This window comes from Oenanthe melanoleuca, chromosome 1A (genome assembly GCF_029582105.1).
Source record: "Oenanthe melanoleuca isolate GR-GAL-2019-014 chromosome 1A, OMel1.0, whole genome shotgun sequence".
Lineage (NCBI taxonomy): Eukaryota > Metazoa > Chordata > Aves > Passeriformes > Muscicapidae > Oenanthe > Oenanthe melanoleuca.
The window spans coordinates 43,293,052-43,314,860 of NC_079334.1; the positions used below are offsets into that span (position 1 = coordinate 43,293,052).

The 21,809-nt window shown below is 37.7% G+C and overlaps 1 protein-coding gene across 1 annotated transcript in view; it reads right to left on the reverse strand.

Annotated features, from left to right (window-relative positions):
* Nucleotides 1–21,809, reverse strand: part of CNTN1 (contactin 1) — a 201,165-nt gene that overhangs the window by 136,407 nt on the left and 42,949 nt on the right. Inside the window, exon 2 of the mRNA XM_056481790.1 lies at nucleotides 8,945–8,990. The gene's annotated coding sequence lies outside the window, so the exon portion shown is untranslated. The remainder of the gene's footprint in view (nucleotides 1–8,944; nucleotides 8,991–21,809) is intronic.

Below are 21,809 nucleotides of genomic sequence, written 5' to 3' on the forward strand. Positions count from 1 at the left end.
AGATCATTTACCTTTGGTTTTAATCCTAAGTCCTCTTCTTTGCAATTGTTCTTCACATTTCATTCAAGGTATTTATACTTTTATTAAAACTGATCTTCTCTAGGTGCAATGCCAATTTTTCTGTGTCCCTTATCTTACCACAGGCACTCTGATGAGCTCTCTGGCACACTGGTGACACCACGAGGACAAGGGCAAGTCTGTGGTACTCATGTCTCCCCACAGTGGGAATCTACATCTCTGTCAGTCAGATGTCAAATTTAACAAATTTTACAGCACTCATAAAGGCTTTTTTCTTCACTCAGCCTGGATAAGGTGTGTTACTTCATTTCCTTTTCTTCATTCTGGCTTGATACCAAAGGCCATTCCAGTGTTTATAAAAGCAAAAATTCTGAACGTTATGCTTTGTTTTTAGAAATTATTCATAGGACTCAAATCCTGTAAATATATTGACACTAGCAAAAATAAGAACATAAATTATTAGCTCTTAAAGTAGCACCAGTGGTGAAGTATTTAAATTCACTTGACTCCATACAGAAGTCTGTTTTTTCAAATGGTCTTCTGAGTGACATTTAATGAGGACTAAAATTAATCTGTTGAAAGACCAAACAGAAGTATTTCTGAAGCTGCACATCAGACAGCTGAGCTGTACCTCAGACTACTGTCAGAAAACAAAAACAAAAAATCACAGCTAATAATTCTAAAGTCTAAAATAGCTCTAGCTATTAATATTATTTGCATTATTATTATTATGCATTAAGCATAAATGTACAGAGACTCAATTTTCCTCTCGTTCTCATCTCTGAGGCATCTTACGTCTAAACTGCATGGTCGGTGAATTCAGTAATTACGTTACTGAGAACTGAAACATGAATGGTGAACTGGAAAAAAAAATGCAATCATTTGTTCTGTGGTCAACATATGTATGGAAACAAGATTTCCTACAGACTGACATCTTACTCCTCTCATGCTTCTTAAACAAAATAATTTCAGTTTCTCTCCCAGCACATGTACTTCCTGACATCTCTGCTGGGCCAGAGACAGCACCTGCTGTGCTTAGCCCAGAGGTATGTACATGTTGATTGCTGCCAAGGAAAATATATAACAGCTTTCCATCAAGAGAGCACTGATTTGGGTTTTTCCTCTTTACAGAGCCATGGACACTGAGAAACTTGTAAGAACTTAATTCTCTTCAAGGCTCTCAGAAAACCTCCCTCCTATTAGGAGGAGCTAATACAGCAGTTCAAAACTTGATAGAGAGGATTGACAGGAAGAAAGTGGTTGCACAACCCTTGTTTCATTAGGAAACAGAAAAATGTTATACCAAATTAAAGTTCCATTACATTAGCAGTGCTGGCAGCACAAGCTCTATGAAAGGTTCATCAGTTTATTAAATTTATTGAGTTATGTAATGTAAGACTGTCATAATGTAGTTAAATATACATTAAAAGTATATCCCAAAATGTTTATTTGGAATTTTATATCTACCCTCCACAGCATAATTTATATATGTGATGTGTTGTCATGTGAAGTAAGTCCCCAAAAGTATTTTAATTGTGTTCATGATTTTTTTTTCAGCTGTAGGTTCTCATCAAAATAGAAACCAATCTAAATGGGTCATGAGATACTCTGATCCTTGCACACCTCCAAGGCTGAGCAGCTCAAGTACGAACTGACAGTGGCTGGTACCACAGGTGCCTCTGAACACAGCCCCAGGGCTGTGCCCAAACCAGGCAGAGCAAGGAGCTGGAGTGGTTCCCAAGCCAGCTCCAAGAGCTGTTCTGTTAGCTACTCACTCATGATTCTTCACAGCTTCTACTCCTCATGTAAATTTTATGATGAATATAAAGAAGCTTTAGATTTACTTTGTGTTGAAAGCAAAGGTCAAACAGGATTAAGACCCAGAGTTGCTTAGTATTTGTTTCCTTCCTACAACCTACATGACTGTTCATTCCCTTCTTAGTTACATCCCTGAGAAACAACTAGTCCAGGTTTGGTTTGAGCACTTTGGACCGATAATGTTCCTTGTTTTGCTTCAGGTGGTTTCCATTCAGGAAAAGCCTCTGAAAAACCCTCTGACACCTCTTAGTTTCTGCACTTCTCATGAGGTATTTCCAGGTTCTCCTTCCCAGCCCTACTCTGTGAGGCTGAGCAGTGTTGCTGGCAACCAGCTGCTTGTTTCACCTGTAAAAACATCCACAGTCTGATTGCTCCTGTCACAATTTCCCTGATGCAGTTTGCCTATTACATGCAAATGCCTCTTATGAAATGACTATACAAAGCTAAATGAAAACCTCCTGTCAAAACAGAGATTGTGATAAAGATGTTGCTCACAGATCCAACACCAAATTCACATAGACTATTCCCAGCCTGCACAAACATCACTCACTTTGAAAAGTATTGCTTCTCGTTTTCAGTAAAACAAGGGGAAGAGAGAGCAGAAATAGGCTGCATCTTCTACCTTAAATATGATCTTCAAGGCAATTTCTCTAAGAATTGGTTATCAGGAGGCAAGTAACTGACAGCAAGTTAATGCAGCCCAGAAATGTACTCTAATAACTCACACATGGTCTGCTGAAGCACATAATTTAATACTTGAGCTTTCTAAACAATAGGCATGAAATATCAATACCATAAATTTCAGTCTTCCAGGACTTCTTCACATAAGATTGTGACCAGTTGGTATAATATTGTTCAACTGAATTTCACTGCAAAAACCAATAATGGGAATTTTGTAAAGTAGTTTTGCAGGCATAAAAGCACACACAGACACACCTCTGCTATGTACCTAAGACATGCATGCAGCCACAACAGTGAGCAGGGCCCAATAGCCTAAGCAAGAGGGAGACTTCAATCATAAGCCACAGCTTTCTCCTGGGTTTGAACTTCAAAATATAAATGAAATAGAAATAAGGCTGACTTTCTGTAATCACCATGAAATGAAACATATAACATTGTTTTCAGTTTTTATTACTGTTTAATTTAAATCCTTTATTAACTCCAATGCATGCTGTGGCTATAGAAGAACATTTTAATTTAGAAGAGTATTTTCATCTTCAAACTCTGTTGTGAAACAGAAGAAGGAACACTTTCAAGATGCTATCAAGTCTGTGGCCATAAAGCAATGTTTTTTTGCTTTTCCCTGTGCAGACCTGGTAGAGAGATGGTAGCTGCTAAGTTTATCACCCTCAGTGCTCCACACCTGTGATGTTTTTATGGAAGAAAATTTCTCACTGCTTATAAGATTACTGCATTAGGTAATTATTGCTATGGTTATGAACAGGCTGGTATCTGGCAGGAATCTGTAAGAAATGTAAGGGATAGATGTGGTTAAATAGCCCATACTTTCAGTCTTCTTTGCCTTCTTTAGGCGAACCTAAGTAAAGAGACTAATAGCTGGTGACAGTTTAGTGGCCTAAAATTCTTTTTTTCTAATGTCAGATAATTGAGGACTGGATTTCCTTGGAAGCAATTACTCCAGAAGGATTGAAACAGTGACAGAAAGAGAAAACTGAGCTAAGAAAAATGAGGTAAAATGGAAAGGAGGAGAATGAAACAAAAAAATCTCAATAGGAAAACAGAGATAGGAAGCACTTGGGCCATCTAGATAATTTTGTATAACTCAGCAGTATACATACCTTGCACAATTTCATATTTTGAATACCTATTTTTGATAGAGCTCTAGAAACAAACTCAAGTTTCAAAATTAAGTTATCCCTCGCAAAAACAAGAAGTCCTTGCAGGGCACCATCCCTCTTGTTTCTGCGGAGAAGATCATCTGTAGCAATATTTTTTTAGCAAAGCAGATTTCCTTTGCCAGTACTCAGATAAAAAATGTGACCACTTCTCCAGAATTGCTCTGCAGTTACAGACTCTGGTGATGGCAGACTCAAGTCTTTCAAGAACACACCAGTATCACCTCCAGCTGTGGAAGCCACTTTTCTGATCCATTATCTATCCCATAGCTTATCTCCTGGGAGAACAGCCCCAAACAGACTGCCAAAACAGACTCACTGCTTTCCCATCATGATGGGTCACATCATGCTCTGCATTCAAGGGAGATGCTGATAAGTTTTGGAGAAATTTTCAAAGGTTAAAACAGTAGCCAGGATACACTCTGTATTAACCAAATACTTCAAAGCAGATTATTGATTCTCTGAATCTTATTAGTTGAGAGCAATCAAATATCCCATCCTACTGCATCCAAAGGAGTGACTAAAACAGGTATCATCTAGGAGAGAACAATTCCATTAAAATCTCTTTGCATGTATGCATTAATTTATGTTTGTATAGACATGCAGGTGTATGCAGATGACATTAAAAAGAGATAAGGAACTGTTAGATGTTTAATTTACCATGATGCAGGATTAGCAGAGCATGTCTAACTCAGCAATTTGTAATACCTTGTCTGCAAAATCAGGTATGCACTATTCAGTCATTTATAATTCATGTTTAGATCAGATTGTTGTCCAGCTCTCAGTTACAAAGTATTATGCTTCTGCTATTCTTTTTCAGTTTTAGAATGGTATTATTTTGAAGAATAAGCATGAAATCTTATCTTTAAAATGGAGAGTTATATCCCAAAAGGCTCTCAAGCAAACTCAGCAAAGACCTGGAAACGAGCTGAAAGTGCATTTCTAGTGTGCAGTTTTAGTCGTCCTTGAAGTGATAAACAAGAGAATTGTATACTAATACATAAATATTCTTAGAATAAATACGTAATTTATGCTTTTGTATCTAGCATAATTAGGATAGTACATGATATTAATGAAGTCATTACTAGTATTCTGCATTTAGTGCTTAAATCAACACCTTAAAATAATATTTAAGACCAAATGGCAAGTTTCTGTTTATCACAGTTGTCAAACTTGTCTCAGGCAAGATCTAAAGAACTTTAACCTATCTGGTTATTCAAAAGAAAGCTAAGATGAAATATCAGCAGACAGTAACAGATTTCATACTATCTGCAGTTGTTTTGGGTGAGATTTATACAACCTATTGTTAAAAAAGTCTGTAGTATCAACATTAATCTGTGATCTCAAGTTGATTTTTAGTGAATAAGCATTTTTAAAAATGCAAGTATCAACAAATGGAGCATCTTACTGAGACATCTTTAAAAAAAAAAAATACATTTCAAACTTATGTCTGTACTGAGGAAAGGTTCTGTGTTCTGCAACTATCTAGTAATTGCTTTTGGATCTTAAAATCTACAAGTAACAACTGCTTTGTATAATTACTGGAAGGTTCAGTAAGCACTATTTTGCAGAGTTAGTCTCTTTATAATGAAAAACACACACTGTTCTTGATGCAAAGTGAAAAGTCACATACCAAAGATGTCAGAGTCCTGCAAGGCCATTTGGCACATTCTATTTTCATCCATATGAATCACTTCTTATTTACTCGGGAAAACTGACAACACATAAAAGTGCACTAATGTCGTGCCTTGATTCAAATACATTTCACCACACCTGTGATCTAAGTGCCTGACACAGATGCTTCCTTTCTCAAGAAAAGGAGGTGGTGTTTGACCCCAGCATCAATTCCATTGATTTTTGGCTAGAAAAATATCTGGATAATCTTCCTCCCACTGGCTCTGTCTAGGGAGTGCAGAGTGAACGAAGGAAATGTTCTGAGCATCTGCAAGTATTCTGCTCCCAATCTACAATAAATTATGTTGTTTATGCAAACAGTGCTTCTTCTGAGAAAAATACAGTTTCATTTTCCTTTGCAAATGAAGGGCTTGTGTGTTATTCTGGGAACTTGTATACACCATCTCTGTTACTTCAGTTACTGTGTTTCCTCTAAGGCTACTGGACACACCCAATTTGTAAATATCTATGCCTGACACTGCTGCTGGTTTGATAATGATTGCACTCAGTGCTTTGCAAGAGCTACATATGAGCTACATATGTGCTTCCATACTGTCTTACCAAAGTCAAAGGATTTTGCCACCAGCGGCAGAAGCACTTGAGAGGTGCCTTTCAGTAACATGCCAGTCACATTTTAACCCCAAGCAGTGTGGAAAAGTACTCAGGCATGTTAAGAAAGTACAGCAGTAATTCCACTGAATTATGCATGTAGTAAACATAGACTTTTAAAAAATTTAATTTCGAAGGCACATGGTCCTGCCAACTTCAGAAGAAAATTAGTCAAAGACACAAATACAATTGATTCAGGCAATCTTGGGCCTATTGCAATGTATCAGTGTATCGATCAATAACTCAATTTCTGCAAATTTGCAGCAGTTAGGTAAGATACCACTGTGCACAGTGCTATTGAAAAATAAGTTTGTTTTCTTTTAAACATAAAAATATCAAAAGCACAGTTAACTGAACTGTTGGGAAAACTAGTGCTCACAGATGAAAATCTTTTACCAAGAAGTCAATGCTACACATTTACATTTTTGCCAATCTGCTCCACAAGAGGAGCAGACCACTCCAACAGTACAAGGATAAGAATGTGGAGCAGCAGAAGCCAAGGCAGTTGAGTAATTCATCTCTCTTGAGAGGAATAAGACATGACTGCACTCTGCACTGGCTGGCACAAACTCTTGAACAACAATCTACTATTTGGAAAACAGATTGGCCTTTATACTTTGCTTAGGTCTTTACCAAGAGCATCTTAAAACACTTCAGTAATTTGAAAATAATGCCTCCAATATAAAAGGCAGATGCACAGTTATAGAAATTAATGTCTAATAAGCAGAATCTATCCTAAGAAGGCTTTTCCAGGGATATATTTATTGGACCTATTTCTGGTCATTTGAAAGTATCCAAAAGGAATTCTGCAAGACTGTTGGCAAGTATTTAGTTGAAGTAACAGTTATAACCAAACAGATCTAATCTTTCATTCTAAGAGGCACTGCAAGGAGGAAGAGAGTGTGCTGCTCCACAGAAATACAACTATATATGAAAAGCACAAGTTTTGAATGTCTGGATATTTAATTAGCTCATACAATGATGAGATGCTACAGCTTATGCAATAATTAACACATCACTATTACTTCTGCTGAATACCTGAAGGATGATATGCTTGCATCTCAACCTTCTCTTCAAATATATGAAAGCCATCATGCTTGTCTTATCACAGAATCATGCCTCTGAGTCAGACACAGAGAGGCACACAACAGGCACTTTGTGCCACTTTCCTACAGCCTTGGCCTCAGTGCTGAGTTCTGCCAGATCGCTCCTCTGTGGCAGCTCAGCATGGCTCAGCATCTCTCCACACCTGAACAAAACATGAATGACTGGCAGATCCTACAAACACTGGCTAATCCCATAAGGTCAGAGAGCAACAGGGAGGCTGCAGTGTTGCATTCCAGCCTCACTGCCTACCCCCAGCCTCTGTCATTTTACATGACAGCCACTGTCTGAAGATGGTGATCAGAGCTATATGCTTGGCATGTGACCTGCTCCCTCTCTGCATCCCAGGAGCGAGCTGTGCAGGAGACAAGTGGCTTACTCCCAGCTGCTTCCTTCCCTGGGGAAAAGTACTGAATTACATTACACCTGACCTGTGGCTCAGTGCAGCTGCAGGGACCCACAGTACTACCTGATGAGCTTGCAGGCAGGTGCCCTCTCCCAGCAGAGATTAAGCAATGCTATCTGCCACTGCAGGGAAGTGCACACTTCTGCACTTACACCTTCCATGTCTCTGTAAGGATCTTTGTTCTTCATTTTCCCCAGGCAAAGAACAAAAGAAATATTCATCTTTACTGATGAAAGAATAAACTAGAAACAGCAGGAGATTGTGGCCATTTTGAATGAAGACAAAAAGCATCAGGTATATCCAGCTGCTCCTGGGATCATGAGCTCATTCATACAGAAAAATAAGCAGTTCTTTAATAAGAGAACAACAGCATGTGCCATGCCAGTTATGGGTTTATTGGTAAGGAAAGTATAACATGTACTTGGAAAATTGAGTGTGAGGAACAATGCAACAAGGGTAGGTAAACTCTTTCTCAAAACAGAAAAGGAGCGTGTGAACAACTTAATGGATCTCATCTCAGATAGGTTTCAGGAATGAAAGACCTGTCTCATAGATAATTGTTCCATGGAAAAAAAGATGCTCTTGTGAGCACAGAGGGCAGAAGCCCTATGAACATCTACTTGCAGCACTGTGCATTTGCTGCAAATCTGAGAAATGCTAATGGCTCCAATAGATCTGGCTGATAAGAAACTTCACTTGTATGTGAATCACACTAAGAGCCTAAGCATAGCTGTGTAAGGACTGGAACAGCAAGGTATGATATGATACTCATAATCCAAATAGAAAAGCATTGCCAAACTTCCAGAGCTCTGATCAGACAACTACAATCACAAATAACTATTAATAAGCTGCACTTACATCTTTATGAAGGAAGAAACCAGTTCTATAGAATGCAAATAAAAACTGCATAACAGATGAGTTAGCTCTCTCCAGAAATCATATAATAAAACAAGGCCCAAAGACTGAAATAATTCCTAAAATTTATTCCATTTCATTAGAATTGAACAGTCAATGTCATACTGTACAATACATATATATTAATGAACCAGCATATAATCTACATACTGTCATATATACAAAAAGTCGTATCATAGTGATTTGGAAATGTATGAAAGATTTGACTCTCTAAGAATGAATTAAACAGTAAAACTGGGGATTTTTGGGCTATTTGTCAGACAGGTTAGCTAAGGATGACTGAAAACTTAAGTCTGATCTACATTAATTTGTTTAGTAACTAAAGCAGTATGTGAAACAAATGCATGGAGGCATTTCACAAAAAACCCCAAACCACAATGAAGATGAAGAATTACTGTCATCTGCTTATATTACACAGATTCCTTGGGTCCAGTACTACAGAAACATTCAACAAAACAGGTTGCCAAAGACACTAAGGTTCAGCCTTTCAGAAAAATTACTTTAAAAACTGTATGTAAGAGCTGAAAAAATAAAAGCCACCAACCTCTAATAAGGTAGACTCTGTTTCACTGGTGATCCAGAGGCAGTATCTAGAATTGAATAAAAACAGGGTTCAGTTGTTTGTTCAGTCCTCAGTTTTTCAGTTACGAACTGTTAGAATTTGTTATGCTCATTTCCGTAACATTGTCATACAATTGGCTTTTCTCAGACATTTCAAGCAGTCATAAATATGTGGGTTTCCAGTAAGTCACTTTTTTTTATAAAGACAGCACACACCCATAAAATTCTTTTAAAATTAGATGTCAAAAGCAGAGTATACTTGTGTGGTTTTATTTTTCCTGATTACTTCACAAAAAGCTATTATAGGCCACCTTTCCAAACTGGCTTGGGTGAAGATTTATCTATTTTTCCAAGTTATTAATACCTTATCAGAAACACTTGATCCTAGAGCTCTCTCCTGAAGTAAATTACACTGAGATGCCTGCTCAGATACATATTATCACCAAATCTTGCTCTCTCTAACACATAATTCTTCTCTCTGTGGTATCTCTTCTGACCCCTCCTTATATATGTCTCCATCCACCAAATTTTGACATGCCCTTCCAAAAAAAAAAAAAAAAAGTACACAACTTTGGGTATAACTTCATACCAACTCTTTTCTGATTCACAGCTGTAGATGCTGTCAAGCTACCTCCAAATCTCAATTGCCTCGCTTAGCAGTTTGGAAGCAACATCCACTATACATCTTGATCAGTGGACCAAAGGGAGGAACAACACTCCAGTGGCTCTACTTGCAATTTTCAAATGCTTCAAAGATCTACAGCAACCCCAACCACTATACAATAGAGAGCTCACTTCAGAAGTTTGTTACATAAAAGGAACAGATTTTCAGCTCACTCCTGTGTAACTGTAGTCATTCATATTATAAATAGGATTTTTAATTTGTGTGAATAGCCAAAAGGTCAACAATTTAGCTATGTAATATATCAATTATTTTAGATATATCAAGTCCAATTCCTAATTCTACGAGTTCCATAAAAAATCCAGGCACTTAGGCTCCAAAGCTGTATTACTCTGCAGGTAGCAGTCAAGGTGTGCTTGTTACTCTATTTCTCTTGTACTCTGACTTACCGTAGGTACTACTTTTCATTGTGCTGAGAGAAGATGATGGCTGTACTTTCAGGCTCATCCTTCTCTCTATTTATGAGTCAGAGTACATGTTAAGACACCCAGGCTTAATCCTTCTGCTGCTGATGACACAATATCAGGGTATTTCCCATCTATAAATCTTTTATTATTTCTACCTCTTTGTAAACTACTTCTGCGAATATGTGAATAAAACTAATTTTAATAATTTTAACTACTCTTACAGAGTCACAGACAGAAAAACACTGACTTTGCTATGCCTAAGTTTTATTCTCCATTCACTTCCTTGCTGAGTACATATTTGCACGGTCAGAAGTCTTAGCAACTCTAAAACAACCCTGGTTTTTGAGAAAGATATTTATCTTGAGTATGTAGTTCTTGGAGTAACAAGTTATTGAGTACACCATCAGAATAATGCAATATATTCTGTTATTCTTTCAGCTCTAAATAGAAAGGTTTACATGCCTGCTTCAAAATTTATTAGCTGCATTGGAAAATAAATTAAAACAGAAAAATTCCAGCATCCGGGTTCTGAATGGTTTTCTGAAATGGCAAGTATTTTAAGAATGTTGATTTTTTAAAATTTGAGTTCTCTAGGATAATTATGTATTTTTCTAAAGCAAAGGCATGAGAACTATTTACTACCATATTCAGTGAAAATCTCTAACACTACTAACAATAGTATTTCTTTAACTTTCTCTATGTTATTTTCTATCATCCCTTTATTTTACACTAACCTTTGCACTTCTTGTTAAAAAATTTACATTCGTTTATTTCAACTAAAGCTTATGACTGCTGTGCAAAGTAAGAAGAAAAAAAACAGGTTAAAGAAATCACCAGCAAATTTAGTTCTCACAGCTCAGCGGCTTCCCTGCCCACATATCAGGGCACAGCAAGGGAAGGAGATGCTCCAGCAAGATTCACTCCTGGTGACTAAATAAGCATCTTTCACAGACAGCTCTGGGAGCCATCAAGCCACACTCCTCTTTCATATTTGAGGAACAACACTGAAGTCAAAGTGTTTCTATCTACTGATACCTGAATCAAGACACTGAATTAGCTGGGAAAGCAATCACATTCATTTTACAACGACTCACAATATTGCATCAGATGTCATGAAAATGTGATTTGATAATTTTAGCTTGTAATGTAATTAAATGAAGACAGGCAGAATATTTTCATTTTTTTCTCCACTCTTCCCATTCACAGTGTCTGTAAAAGATAATGAAGTGATTTGTATGAATCTCCGTACATGAAAACTTATAGAAAAACATACAGAATTTTAGAACATCTTCACTTCTTCAGCCTTAATCACACTGTGAAGCAAGAGAGTGAGCTGTGATGGATAAAAATTACTGCTGAACTCAATAATGCCAAAGCAATAATTTCAACCTTGAAAACACCACTTTCAGACTTTGCTAATCAGAAGAACCCACCAATTCAGCACCAGGCACTGGCTGTGCACAGCAATGGTAAAAAAAGGCCATTATAAATTAACCACCACTCAGAGAAAAGCCCTTTTGTAGTACTTGTCACATATATGAATATATTGTGATGACACTATTGGAGGAGTACGTAATGCAAAACATCACCCACGGACAAAAAACACAGGGAGTTTCAAAGGTGCACAAAGCTGTTACCTACCTAGAGATATTAAGGCTCAATTAAAATATCAATATGCCAATTTGTCACAAAAAAAAAGATCTTGGTACGGACATTAGACAAAGCATTTTTAAACGTATAGATTGCATTAAAATTTCTGTTCTGACTCAGAACAGTAAGGACTTCTGACATTTTTCTAGTAGCTTTAGTCAAACTGTTAGCAATAATTTCCCACCCTTCCATAAAGCCCTCCTCTGCATCTCCACATAATCCTTTTAAGTATCTTTTTTGTTCTTCCCACACATACGGCCTTTCCTACATATCCTTCACATACCAAAAAATAAGCTTGAAAACTGGAAAAATTATTAGGGCAGCTTAACTCTTTCTGTGACTATTGTGTAAAAGTCATACCAGTCTTCCTTAAGCTCAGATGTTAACTCACATCATATGCTGAAGGCCAGGCTTAGATTCAGTTGAAAAACAGGCACATTCACAGGAAGCTATGCACTGGTGTAAAACATTTCCAATCATCAGAAGCCAAATATTGAAAAAAAACTCCTTCATAAACTATTAACTGTAGTGCCATGGAAGAAAATCACAATTATCTACAACCCTAGAAAAACCCTCAAAGTGTAGCGCAACACCAACACAGGAAAATACCAAAGGCATGAGCCAGAAAATATAAGTCACATTGTAAAGGAGTGAGTCAGGTAAAATCAGTTTTAGTAGCAGTAAACAGAAGAAAAAGTACAATGTGAAACAGGGAATCAATTAAGAAAGTTCAAGTAAGCCAACTGTGCTGGTAAAAGTGTCCCTTAGTGGATTTATGGAGAAGGCAGAAAGGGACCCCCACCATTAGCACTCGTCCTTCCACCAGTATGTTACTGACCCATCGTAATTCACTCCTCTGCCCCTGCAGTTGTCCTTGAGAAGTACTGACACCCCCAGGCTGCAGACTCAAAGGACGCTGAAAGAGTAAGTGAAGTCTGTGTATTAACTGTATCAATAACTGCAAGGAGCTGGACCGAAATACCAGTTGTCTTTTGATTAGAAAGTTAAGACTAATAGCTATAAGATAAACCACAGGTCTTTACATCAGTCAGCATTCCTCTGTCCCTGTAACAGAGGCACAGCCCCTGCAGTCCCAGGCTGAGTACCAGAGCCCTGCCTGCCTTCAGCAGAGCTGCTACCAGACATATCAAAAACCACACTTCCAGCTGCCACCATCAAGTTACAGTGAGATTAACCCATTTTTTAAATTGCTTTGGTTAATCACGGCAACATCTCATCATGTTTTACTGGCTGCAGGCTGTTCCATTAGCTACTGAGGTCTGCAAACAGGGGCAACACGATCCGTGAGCAGTGGAGATCCAAGGCCTTACCCTTCTACAGATGAGCTCGTTGCAAACCCAAGCTATAAACAACTCAAACCAACAGTGCACAAGACAACTGTCAGTGTGCCAAGAGCCTCTGCAATGCTTGTTCCCTGTTTATTCTGATTTTAACTCGGGGCCGAAGCTTAAGTCACTGCTTTCGCAAGGAATTAAAATTGAGTATTTTAAGTTCATTCATACTGGAGGTGTATCACAAAGCAAAGAGACAGATATGGCTCCTGCCTGGGAAATTACAAAGGCTCTTATCTTGAAACAGATTTACATATCAGGAACTTTATTCACGTAAATAATCATGCAGGACCAGGACCTTATTTAATCTTTCTTCAGAAACTGAGCTTATACAAACAGCACACAGATGCTGCCTCCACTTTCATTTGCAAGTCATTCATTTTATATCATCGTTTCACCACTAATTTAGCTGTAGCGTTGCAAAGAGGATTTCCAACATATTAAAGTACTATTGAAATAATATAAACTATTTGCATTTGAAGAGTATATTGTCTATTCCAAACAATATGGAAGGAGATCCCCTCCATATATTAAGAAATCCCTAACTAATCACTTTAAGGAAATGATACCCATTGGAGAATATATAATTCTGTTCAAAGTCCCCTTGATAAACCATTCTTTATGCAAGACAGAAATAGCTTCTGGCAAAGCCAGAAAGATCTGCCTGTGCAAAGCTGAGTGTAAGTATGAATTTCTGTTGCTATGAATACAAAAACAGGTTAAGAAAACCCCAACAAACCAAAGGTGTTGCCTTTTGACAGACACTAAGTTTCTTCTTTTTGATTACACCACCCATTGTTCTAGAGAATCTTCAAGCTTGTTTTGCTAGTATTGTTCCTGAAACCATGTGATAACAAACTTTTAGTTATGTAAATTACCATCTACCACATACTACAGCACTAGGAAACATTAAAAGTCTCTTTGTAATGTCCTCTGGGTATGAGATGTAGTATTCCAAATGTCTTAGCAGGGAGCAAGTTAGAATCACTCTAAACTGCAAGATTTCTCATTTCTACACTATTTTACTGCTGAAGAAACACCAGAAAAACAAGAAAATCCTCTATTTCATTGCTACCCCCACCACCTACATACCATTTATTGACAGTTGGGCAATTAAATAATTTGTTTACAAAAATATGAGAATATTTAAATGGTAACCAACATGTTGCAGGAATTAATGAATTTTATTCTATACTCAGCATAAGGAAATTCACTTTGTGCTATTTGTTATAAATAGTGGAAATAGTTATAAATATAAGTGGCATAAATATTTATAAATATAAGTGGTGTATTCAAGCTGTGACTGGTGACATTCATGAATCTTTAAACTGCCAGTTCATTGAAGGACAAAACTAGATTATTAGTTATTGGATTTCAGTGATCCAATGAGCATGTCTGGACAGCCATAGATTTTGCTTATGCATTATTCTTTGAGCATTAGATGCATAAGATTCTGTGAGGTGTCCCTGTTCTAGCATGTGTTTGTTGATTATGGCTGGGATAGTTAATTTTCTTCACAGTAGCTGGTATGGGGCTGTGTTTTAGATTAGTGCTGGAAACAGTGCTGATAACACAGGGATGTTTCAGCTGTTGCCAAGCAGAACTTACCCAGAGCCACTGCTCCTTACCTCACCCTGCCATGAGGAGACTGGGGGTGCACAAGGAGCTGGGAGGGGACACAGCCAGGACAGCTGACCCCAAGTGACCACAGGGACATCCCAGACCATGTGCTGTGCTCAGCACACAGAGCTGGGGGAAGGAGAAGGAAGGTGGGGACATTCAGGGTGATGGTGCTTGTCTGCTCCAGTCACTGTTACCTGTGATGGAGCTCTGCTTTCCTGGGGATGGCTGAACACCTGCCTACCCATGGGAAATGGTGAATGAATCCCTTGTTGCTTTGCTTGCATGCACAGCTTCTGCTTTACCTATTAACTGCCTTGATCTCAGCCCGCCAGTTTTCTCACATTCTTCTGATTCTGTCCCCCACCCTACCAGGCTGCTGGTGCTTAATGGCCTGCAGGGGTGAAACCACAACATAGCTCTTATCTGGGTTTGGTCACAACCACAAATGACTCGGACAAGGTTCATTCACATAGAAGCAGTAACAGCCACACACCTGAGATCACTGTGCACTAGGTCATTATAAGGGTACATCTATAAAGAATAAGGTATTTCAATGAGGAACCAGTATTTCAGCTTAGGGTGGTATATCCAGTATTTAATACAAAGGATGTTCTTCAACATTGACCAATTAGAGCAATTACTAGCCCAGTTAAGACTAGATTTGAAAAGTGCTTTCCTATTTCACATAAAATGTATCAGGAAGTGGAAAAAACTCACATTTACTGACTCCCTCATTTTCATGTATTATATGTATCACTACTGTATTTGCTCTGAAAGATAAAGGGACAGTTTGAAAAAACAGCGACAATAGAAGCATATACAGAAAACCAAAAGCATCAAATCAAAAAGGTTTGCCAGAGAGAACCAAGCTCAAACAATTTATCAAGGGCCTTCAAATTTAGGGTTGTCAAAGACCTGTAATATATTTCTCCTAGTACACAAAAGGAAAATCATCTTTTACCCTTGAGAATAATGTTAGCAAGCGCATTCAACCAGCTCAGGCTGAGTTATGCTAACAACCCTGTTCACCTCTGGACATGGAGACCTTCAATCCATCACTGTAAAATTTGATAAAAATGTTCTGGGAACTGCCAAAAGGTTCATATTTAATTATCACTGGAATCAATAGAAAGAAATATTGCAGAAAATTACATGTTCTACATCATTTAAGTTTTCTGATTCCTGACTTGTGGGCTTCAGAGGTAGCCTGTATTACCTTCTAAACCCTAATTCATCTGGTTAAGAAAGAGTAACTAATTTCTACTCCAAAGAACATAAAACTGTCACCACTTCAAAGTATGTTCCACAGGCCTGGATTTACTGGGAAGAGCAAGGGGCTGCATCTGCCCTTGTTTCTATCATACAAAACACCCATTAAACAAATGATCCAATTCTTCATTACAGGCTTTTCAGCTGGTGAGTGCATGCCCAAGAACTATAAAGAGATCTGGATTTAGTAGATCTAAAAAAGAGAAATGGACGTTGTATCAGCTCCTTGGGAGCAACCAAAAAATTTTAGGAGGAGTGGGAGAAGGAGTGCCTTAAAATTTCTGTCAGGTAGCAGTATACTAAATATCTTCATCTAAGAACTCCAATTAGAAAACAAAAGCACTAATAATTCTGCAATCCTTAAGGTACTAATATGTTTCTATGACAAAAGCAGATGTAATATTCAATATACTACTACCACAAGTATCAAGCCTCAGGAATAAACAAACTAGTGCTTAAATGGTATGCAAAAAAAAAAGGAAATTATGTATTTGGGTGTTAGTTTTAATTTTTTGTGCATGGCACTGAAGAGAGCTGCTAAAAGCATGATACATTAAAAGCACGATACATTAAAAGCACGATACATTAAAAGCACTTCGTTTTTATTTGTGAAATACTGTTAAGACATTTTCCATAAGAAAAGGTACCTTTTTACAAGACACAAGAATATATGCACCTCTAGCTGCACTAGCAAGTGAAAATCCTCTTTCATATCTGACTTCTGCTTCCAGCTTGCTTAACAATTCACCTGTGAGTACTAAACCAGAAAATATTTAGCAAATTTTCTTTGTGTTTACTTAAATACTCATAGAGCAATGTAAATTGTAGACACAGAAAATGCTAATGCTGTTTATCACATCATGCCTAGAAGTCCATCTCCTCATTTTTCTATTAAGCCAGCCTGCTGGGCTTAAAAGCTGAAAGTTAGAAACCTACCTATTTATTAGGCATGTAGCCAGATCAGAGCCTCACAGGACTCCTTGAACCCATTAGACAATGTCTTATACTACCAGGGGGTCATCTCCCTTCTGCACCAAAGCAGTAAAAACATCAAAGTATGTATCTTACTGTTATGGTATATAGATTTGGACTTACAATTAGCTTCACAATAAAAATATAAGATCCTGAATAAGTATCTTCTGAAGAGACTGACCTGTGCCCCAAGACACACTAGACAGAACTATACACTACACCCGACTACCTGAAAGGAAGGCAATGTTTGAGTGAGTATAGGTGGAAAGGAAAAGTGGATGGAACACACATTATCTTTTTTCTGCATAGTTTATGGGCACAGCTACAATTTTCCCAAACTTGGAGGAGGGTGAGAAAGAATATGACATAAGCACTATTACCTTAAATACAGGGCAGTTAATGTGGGAGACTAACTGTACTGAAGTTCTGATCATCTGTTTTCCATTTCTACAATTCATAGAAAACAGATTTCTCCACTGGCAAAAATAAATAAAGCACTGAATTTTAGGATTTTGGATGACATCGCTGACAGGAAAAAAAACTAAGATAAACTCTCAGGGATATAAATGAGCCCATGTAACGAAAAATGAGATTAGGACTGTTAGGAAAGCACTATGAGAGCTTTCCTGATTAACATTGTGTATATTATGTCAGATCACAGAGTCCAGAGAGACTGGGGCTCTGTTATCTGTATCATGTCACACATGCAGCAACACAGCTCAGCCTGTGGGATGCTCCTGTCTAGCCTGTGGGGTTCCTTTTACCTGATGCAGAAGATGCAGATCAGCTGTATTTACTCAGCTCCAACAGTCACACTCTTCTCCTGTGCTTGCAAATGGGGCCACACTGCATGGCTGCTGCATATTCTGCCAACACATGATGGGAAGTGAGAGGTTTCCTCCTATCCACACATGGACTGCTAAAACTCCATTGCTGCAGCTACCAGTGAGTCATGAAACTTGGATCCAGCACAGCTTGAGCCATTTCAAAGTGCAGTGCTCAGTCCCCCCAGATTTCATAGTCAGAGGAAACCAAGACAGGCAAATGACAGATGGGAAGGAATGAAGAAAAGGTAGTGCAGCAACTTGTTTGTGACTGTATACATAAAATGTCTACTATTCTGATAATAAGTGGATATTTTCTATTCCATGTATCATGAAACACTAAGAAAATTCTTACAAAGAATTACAATGAAAGATTTAGCTTCTAGTTTGCCCTCATCTCTCACAAGGGAGATATTCTGTGAGTGCTTTCAGAAACAAGCTAATGAATTATACCAATTAACCACAATTAATTACCAGTCTGGTTTTGTCCTCTGTCTCATCTGTTTTACTTTATTGACAGCCATTACTTTGCTCACAGCACCATGAGTGCCTGCCAGAGGGAAGAAAACCTCTTTGAACCCCAGAGAACTCCCTTATCTTTACCAGGCTAAGAAAATAATATTTACCTTTGCTTTGCTTTCCAACCCTTCTCCTCTTAGTAAGGATAAGGGAATAAAAAATACAAGGAACGAGCAATAAACCACTACTGAATATTAATTTCTGATAAAAGAAGGGCCCACATCCCAAAAACAAACTTACCCTTGTATCAGAAGAAAGCAGAGAAAACAGACAAGTCAATAGTGGACTGTGGCCCCCATTTAAGAGAGGACATGTTGGCTGCTCTGGCCCATCCTAAGAGTCATGCTACTCACTACCATCATGAACTGAATGACTCCTGCCACATCTGCCAAGAAAGGAGCTCTCCCAGACTATCCTTCACCTACACCTTAGGAGAATAGACTGAGTAAATGCATCTCCTCTTCTGCAGGAGAGACCATTATGGAAATTTTTTCACTCCAGTCACTCCCTCCTACCTCTGAGGGGATCAGATCTTACTGATTCTCCTTGACAAAGGGAAAACAAAATCCTTTGCCTCTATTCCAGCCTTTACTACAGATATTCTACACCTCTAACAAGTCTTGAAAAGTCTTCTAGTGCTTGTATCTCATAAAGAGTAAGAATTAGGAAAATAAAGGTTGATTTCATTATGTGATGCCATATCCGTGTTACAAGGTTCTCTCTTACATTTATAGTTATTTCTAGAAAGCTTGTGCCTATAAATAATCACTTCTTCCATCTGTGCTTTGTTAAGACTTTGTAAAATAATAGCCAAATCCAGCTCTGACTGAAATCACTGTTAAAATTTCCACTGATTAAACTGGACACAACACCCTATAATAACTGTACGATCTCAACAGCATCCACATCATCCTAGGTTTCCCTTTAAAATATTAACTTAGAGAAGGTCATTCATGGCTACATATGACAAAAGTACTTCATGAGCAGATGTGCACTGCTTAGGAAACTCTCACTCTCCCAAGCATGGTGCTTTGAACCTTGCCCTTCCCGACACGGTCCCTTGAAAGCAGGGAGCATATGCTTGTATAAACCAAAGATGATGGATTATATGATGTGCAAACTCTAGATTTGATTTATTGTTTGCTTTTTTCCCTCTCAAGAGCACACATACATTAGATGTATGTTTATACATCAAGGCTAAGTTTCAAAATCAAAGGTTATATAAGACAAAACATCTTTAAAGGAAGTTATAACATGCCTTTAAACACAACCAGATGACAAACTTATCTCTATTTACACCTCTACCAAACTTAAATTCTGTTTGTGTCAGTGCTGAGTTGTGCCTCACAACTGGCTGAGCCATACCTGGTGAATTTCCATGCCTCCTATAAGCCTTGGCCTGGTCTGACTGCATGGATTATGAAATCTGGCTATACTGTACCAGTTAGAAGACTAAAAGCCAAAAACAGCGTTAGAAAAGATTATAATAAATGCCCCATGTTCCAGAGATTAACGGACTTTGAAACATGGAGTTTTTTCCCAAAAACTAAGTGGATTTCTTCAATGTGTTACGAAACATTATTCCCACTGGGACTGCTTTGCACAACTGATATGCTGGAAGAAATCTTCTCTGTGGCCAAGACAGCATTTTTATTGTAACTGAGAACTGGTTCCTCCAATCTATTTCAGATCTCTCATTACTAGGTTAGAAATTAATTTCTCATGTTTTGTTTACATTTTAATTCTCAAAAATAACTCACATGATAAGGAAAAAATGCAAACATTTTGAAATGGTTTCCAATTGCAGAAAGAGTTTGGAGATGTAATAACTTTTTGAGTCGGTAAATTAAAGCCTTTTGAAGGGGATTTATCCCGTATCTTATACATTTACTAAGAGGAAAGTGGAGGAGGGGTAGAGGAAGATAAACCACAAATGAAGATACCGAGGACTTTACGTAGATGGGAATTTCTGGAAGATCAAAATGGTTTACAAAATATTATGGAAGTGCCTGCTACAGAAAAATACTGCAATATCTGTACAGATGGTTAACATTCTTTGCTTATTTATTTTTAGGACTAAGAAATTTAGTTTAAGAAATGCTTTTCATTTTCTTTCCTAGTCTACCTCCCATAATTACATATTTTTGATTAAAAACTCACAAGAAAAGCTTGTTTTCATTTGCCTGAGTGGTGCAATCTGCTTATTCCTTTATTGCTTTTAAAAAATTTTATTAAGGAAGCCTTAACAATCCACCAGAGCAGACCATGTTCTCAAATCTAATTTCTGCTGTGCTTTTTTTTTTTTCATAGACTGCAGAATGAGAGAAGGAAAAAACTGCCCCACTCCTATGTCTACCCAGTATGGTTTCTTGAGAATCTTGACCAGAAAATAATTTTGCTAGACCAGGGTGTTCCCTAGCAAGGAAACTACATTTTTGAAATTAACATAAGTAACTACCAAGAAAGCTATGTCTGGCAGAAAAACAAACAGGAGAAATATCTTGCCACAATTCATATGGACACAGTGACAGATTCATTGCTAAAAGTATGACATAATCAAACTGGGATGGTTTTTATTATATTTTTTTCCACAGTTAAATCTATTCAAATAAATGAGGTTCTAGGACAGCTGGGAACCAGCAAAAAATACAGCAAGGGACTAAAACACTACTTTCAGTTTAACTGACATATCACAAAAACTGGAACCCAGTTCTGGATATGCAATTTCATCCAAGAAAAGTATCAACATTTCATGAAGTCTCACTCTCTTACAGTTAGAATCCTGTTGTCATTAGCCCTTCAGCACCCTTAAATTTCATCTTTCAAAACCAAAGATATGTCAAAACCAAAGACATTTCCAAATTGTTATTACTTTCAGTTAAGGAAATCGGCTAAGTAGCCTGTTACCTGGGTAGGAAAACTTAAATATTTTAGCTTTGGTTTGATACTAGGTGAGCTCAAGTAGCAGACAAGATATTCCAGGCAGTCTACTCCTAAAACTGTAAAACAGAGCTGCTTTTGTATAGTTCAACTCAACTATTGACGAAAACTTTCACTTCTTGACCCAGAGCTCTTTCTACCCCAAATGAAAATGTCTTATGTTTATCATAAGTGATTTGGAATTGATAAAGGAAAATATCTGAAGTTTCTTCTAAAACTGCTTCAATCTCAAAAAGAAATTTTTATTCCTTCATCTCACTGCTTATACCAAGGACTGTCTTGAGAATCTCCCTTGAGAATATAACTGTAGATGGGAGCTGAACTGTACTGCACTTTTGACAGATCCAGCTAAACATCTGAAAGCATCTATGAATATCAAGGAATAATATAAAGCTTTGCAGCAGTGTCTTTTTGGATGCTCTAAATTCAGAGTATTTAACTAGTTTAGGTTCCAATTTGAGCCTTTGTAATATTGCATATAAAGTCTCCTGTGTTTTATAGGAATTTATAAAAACTGCTCTTATGGACTTCCCCAATACAGGTTAAATTATTTCTCATACCTTTTAATTGTAATTTCTTGGCCATCGAAGAGATGCCTAACAGCCTGCAT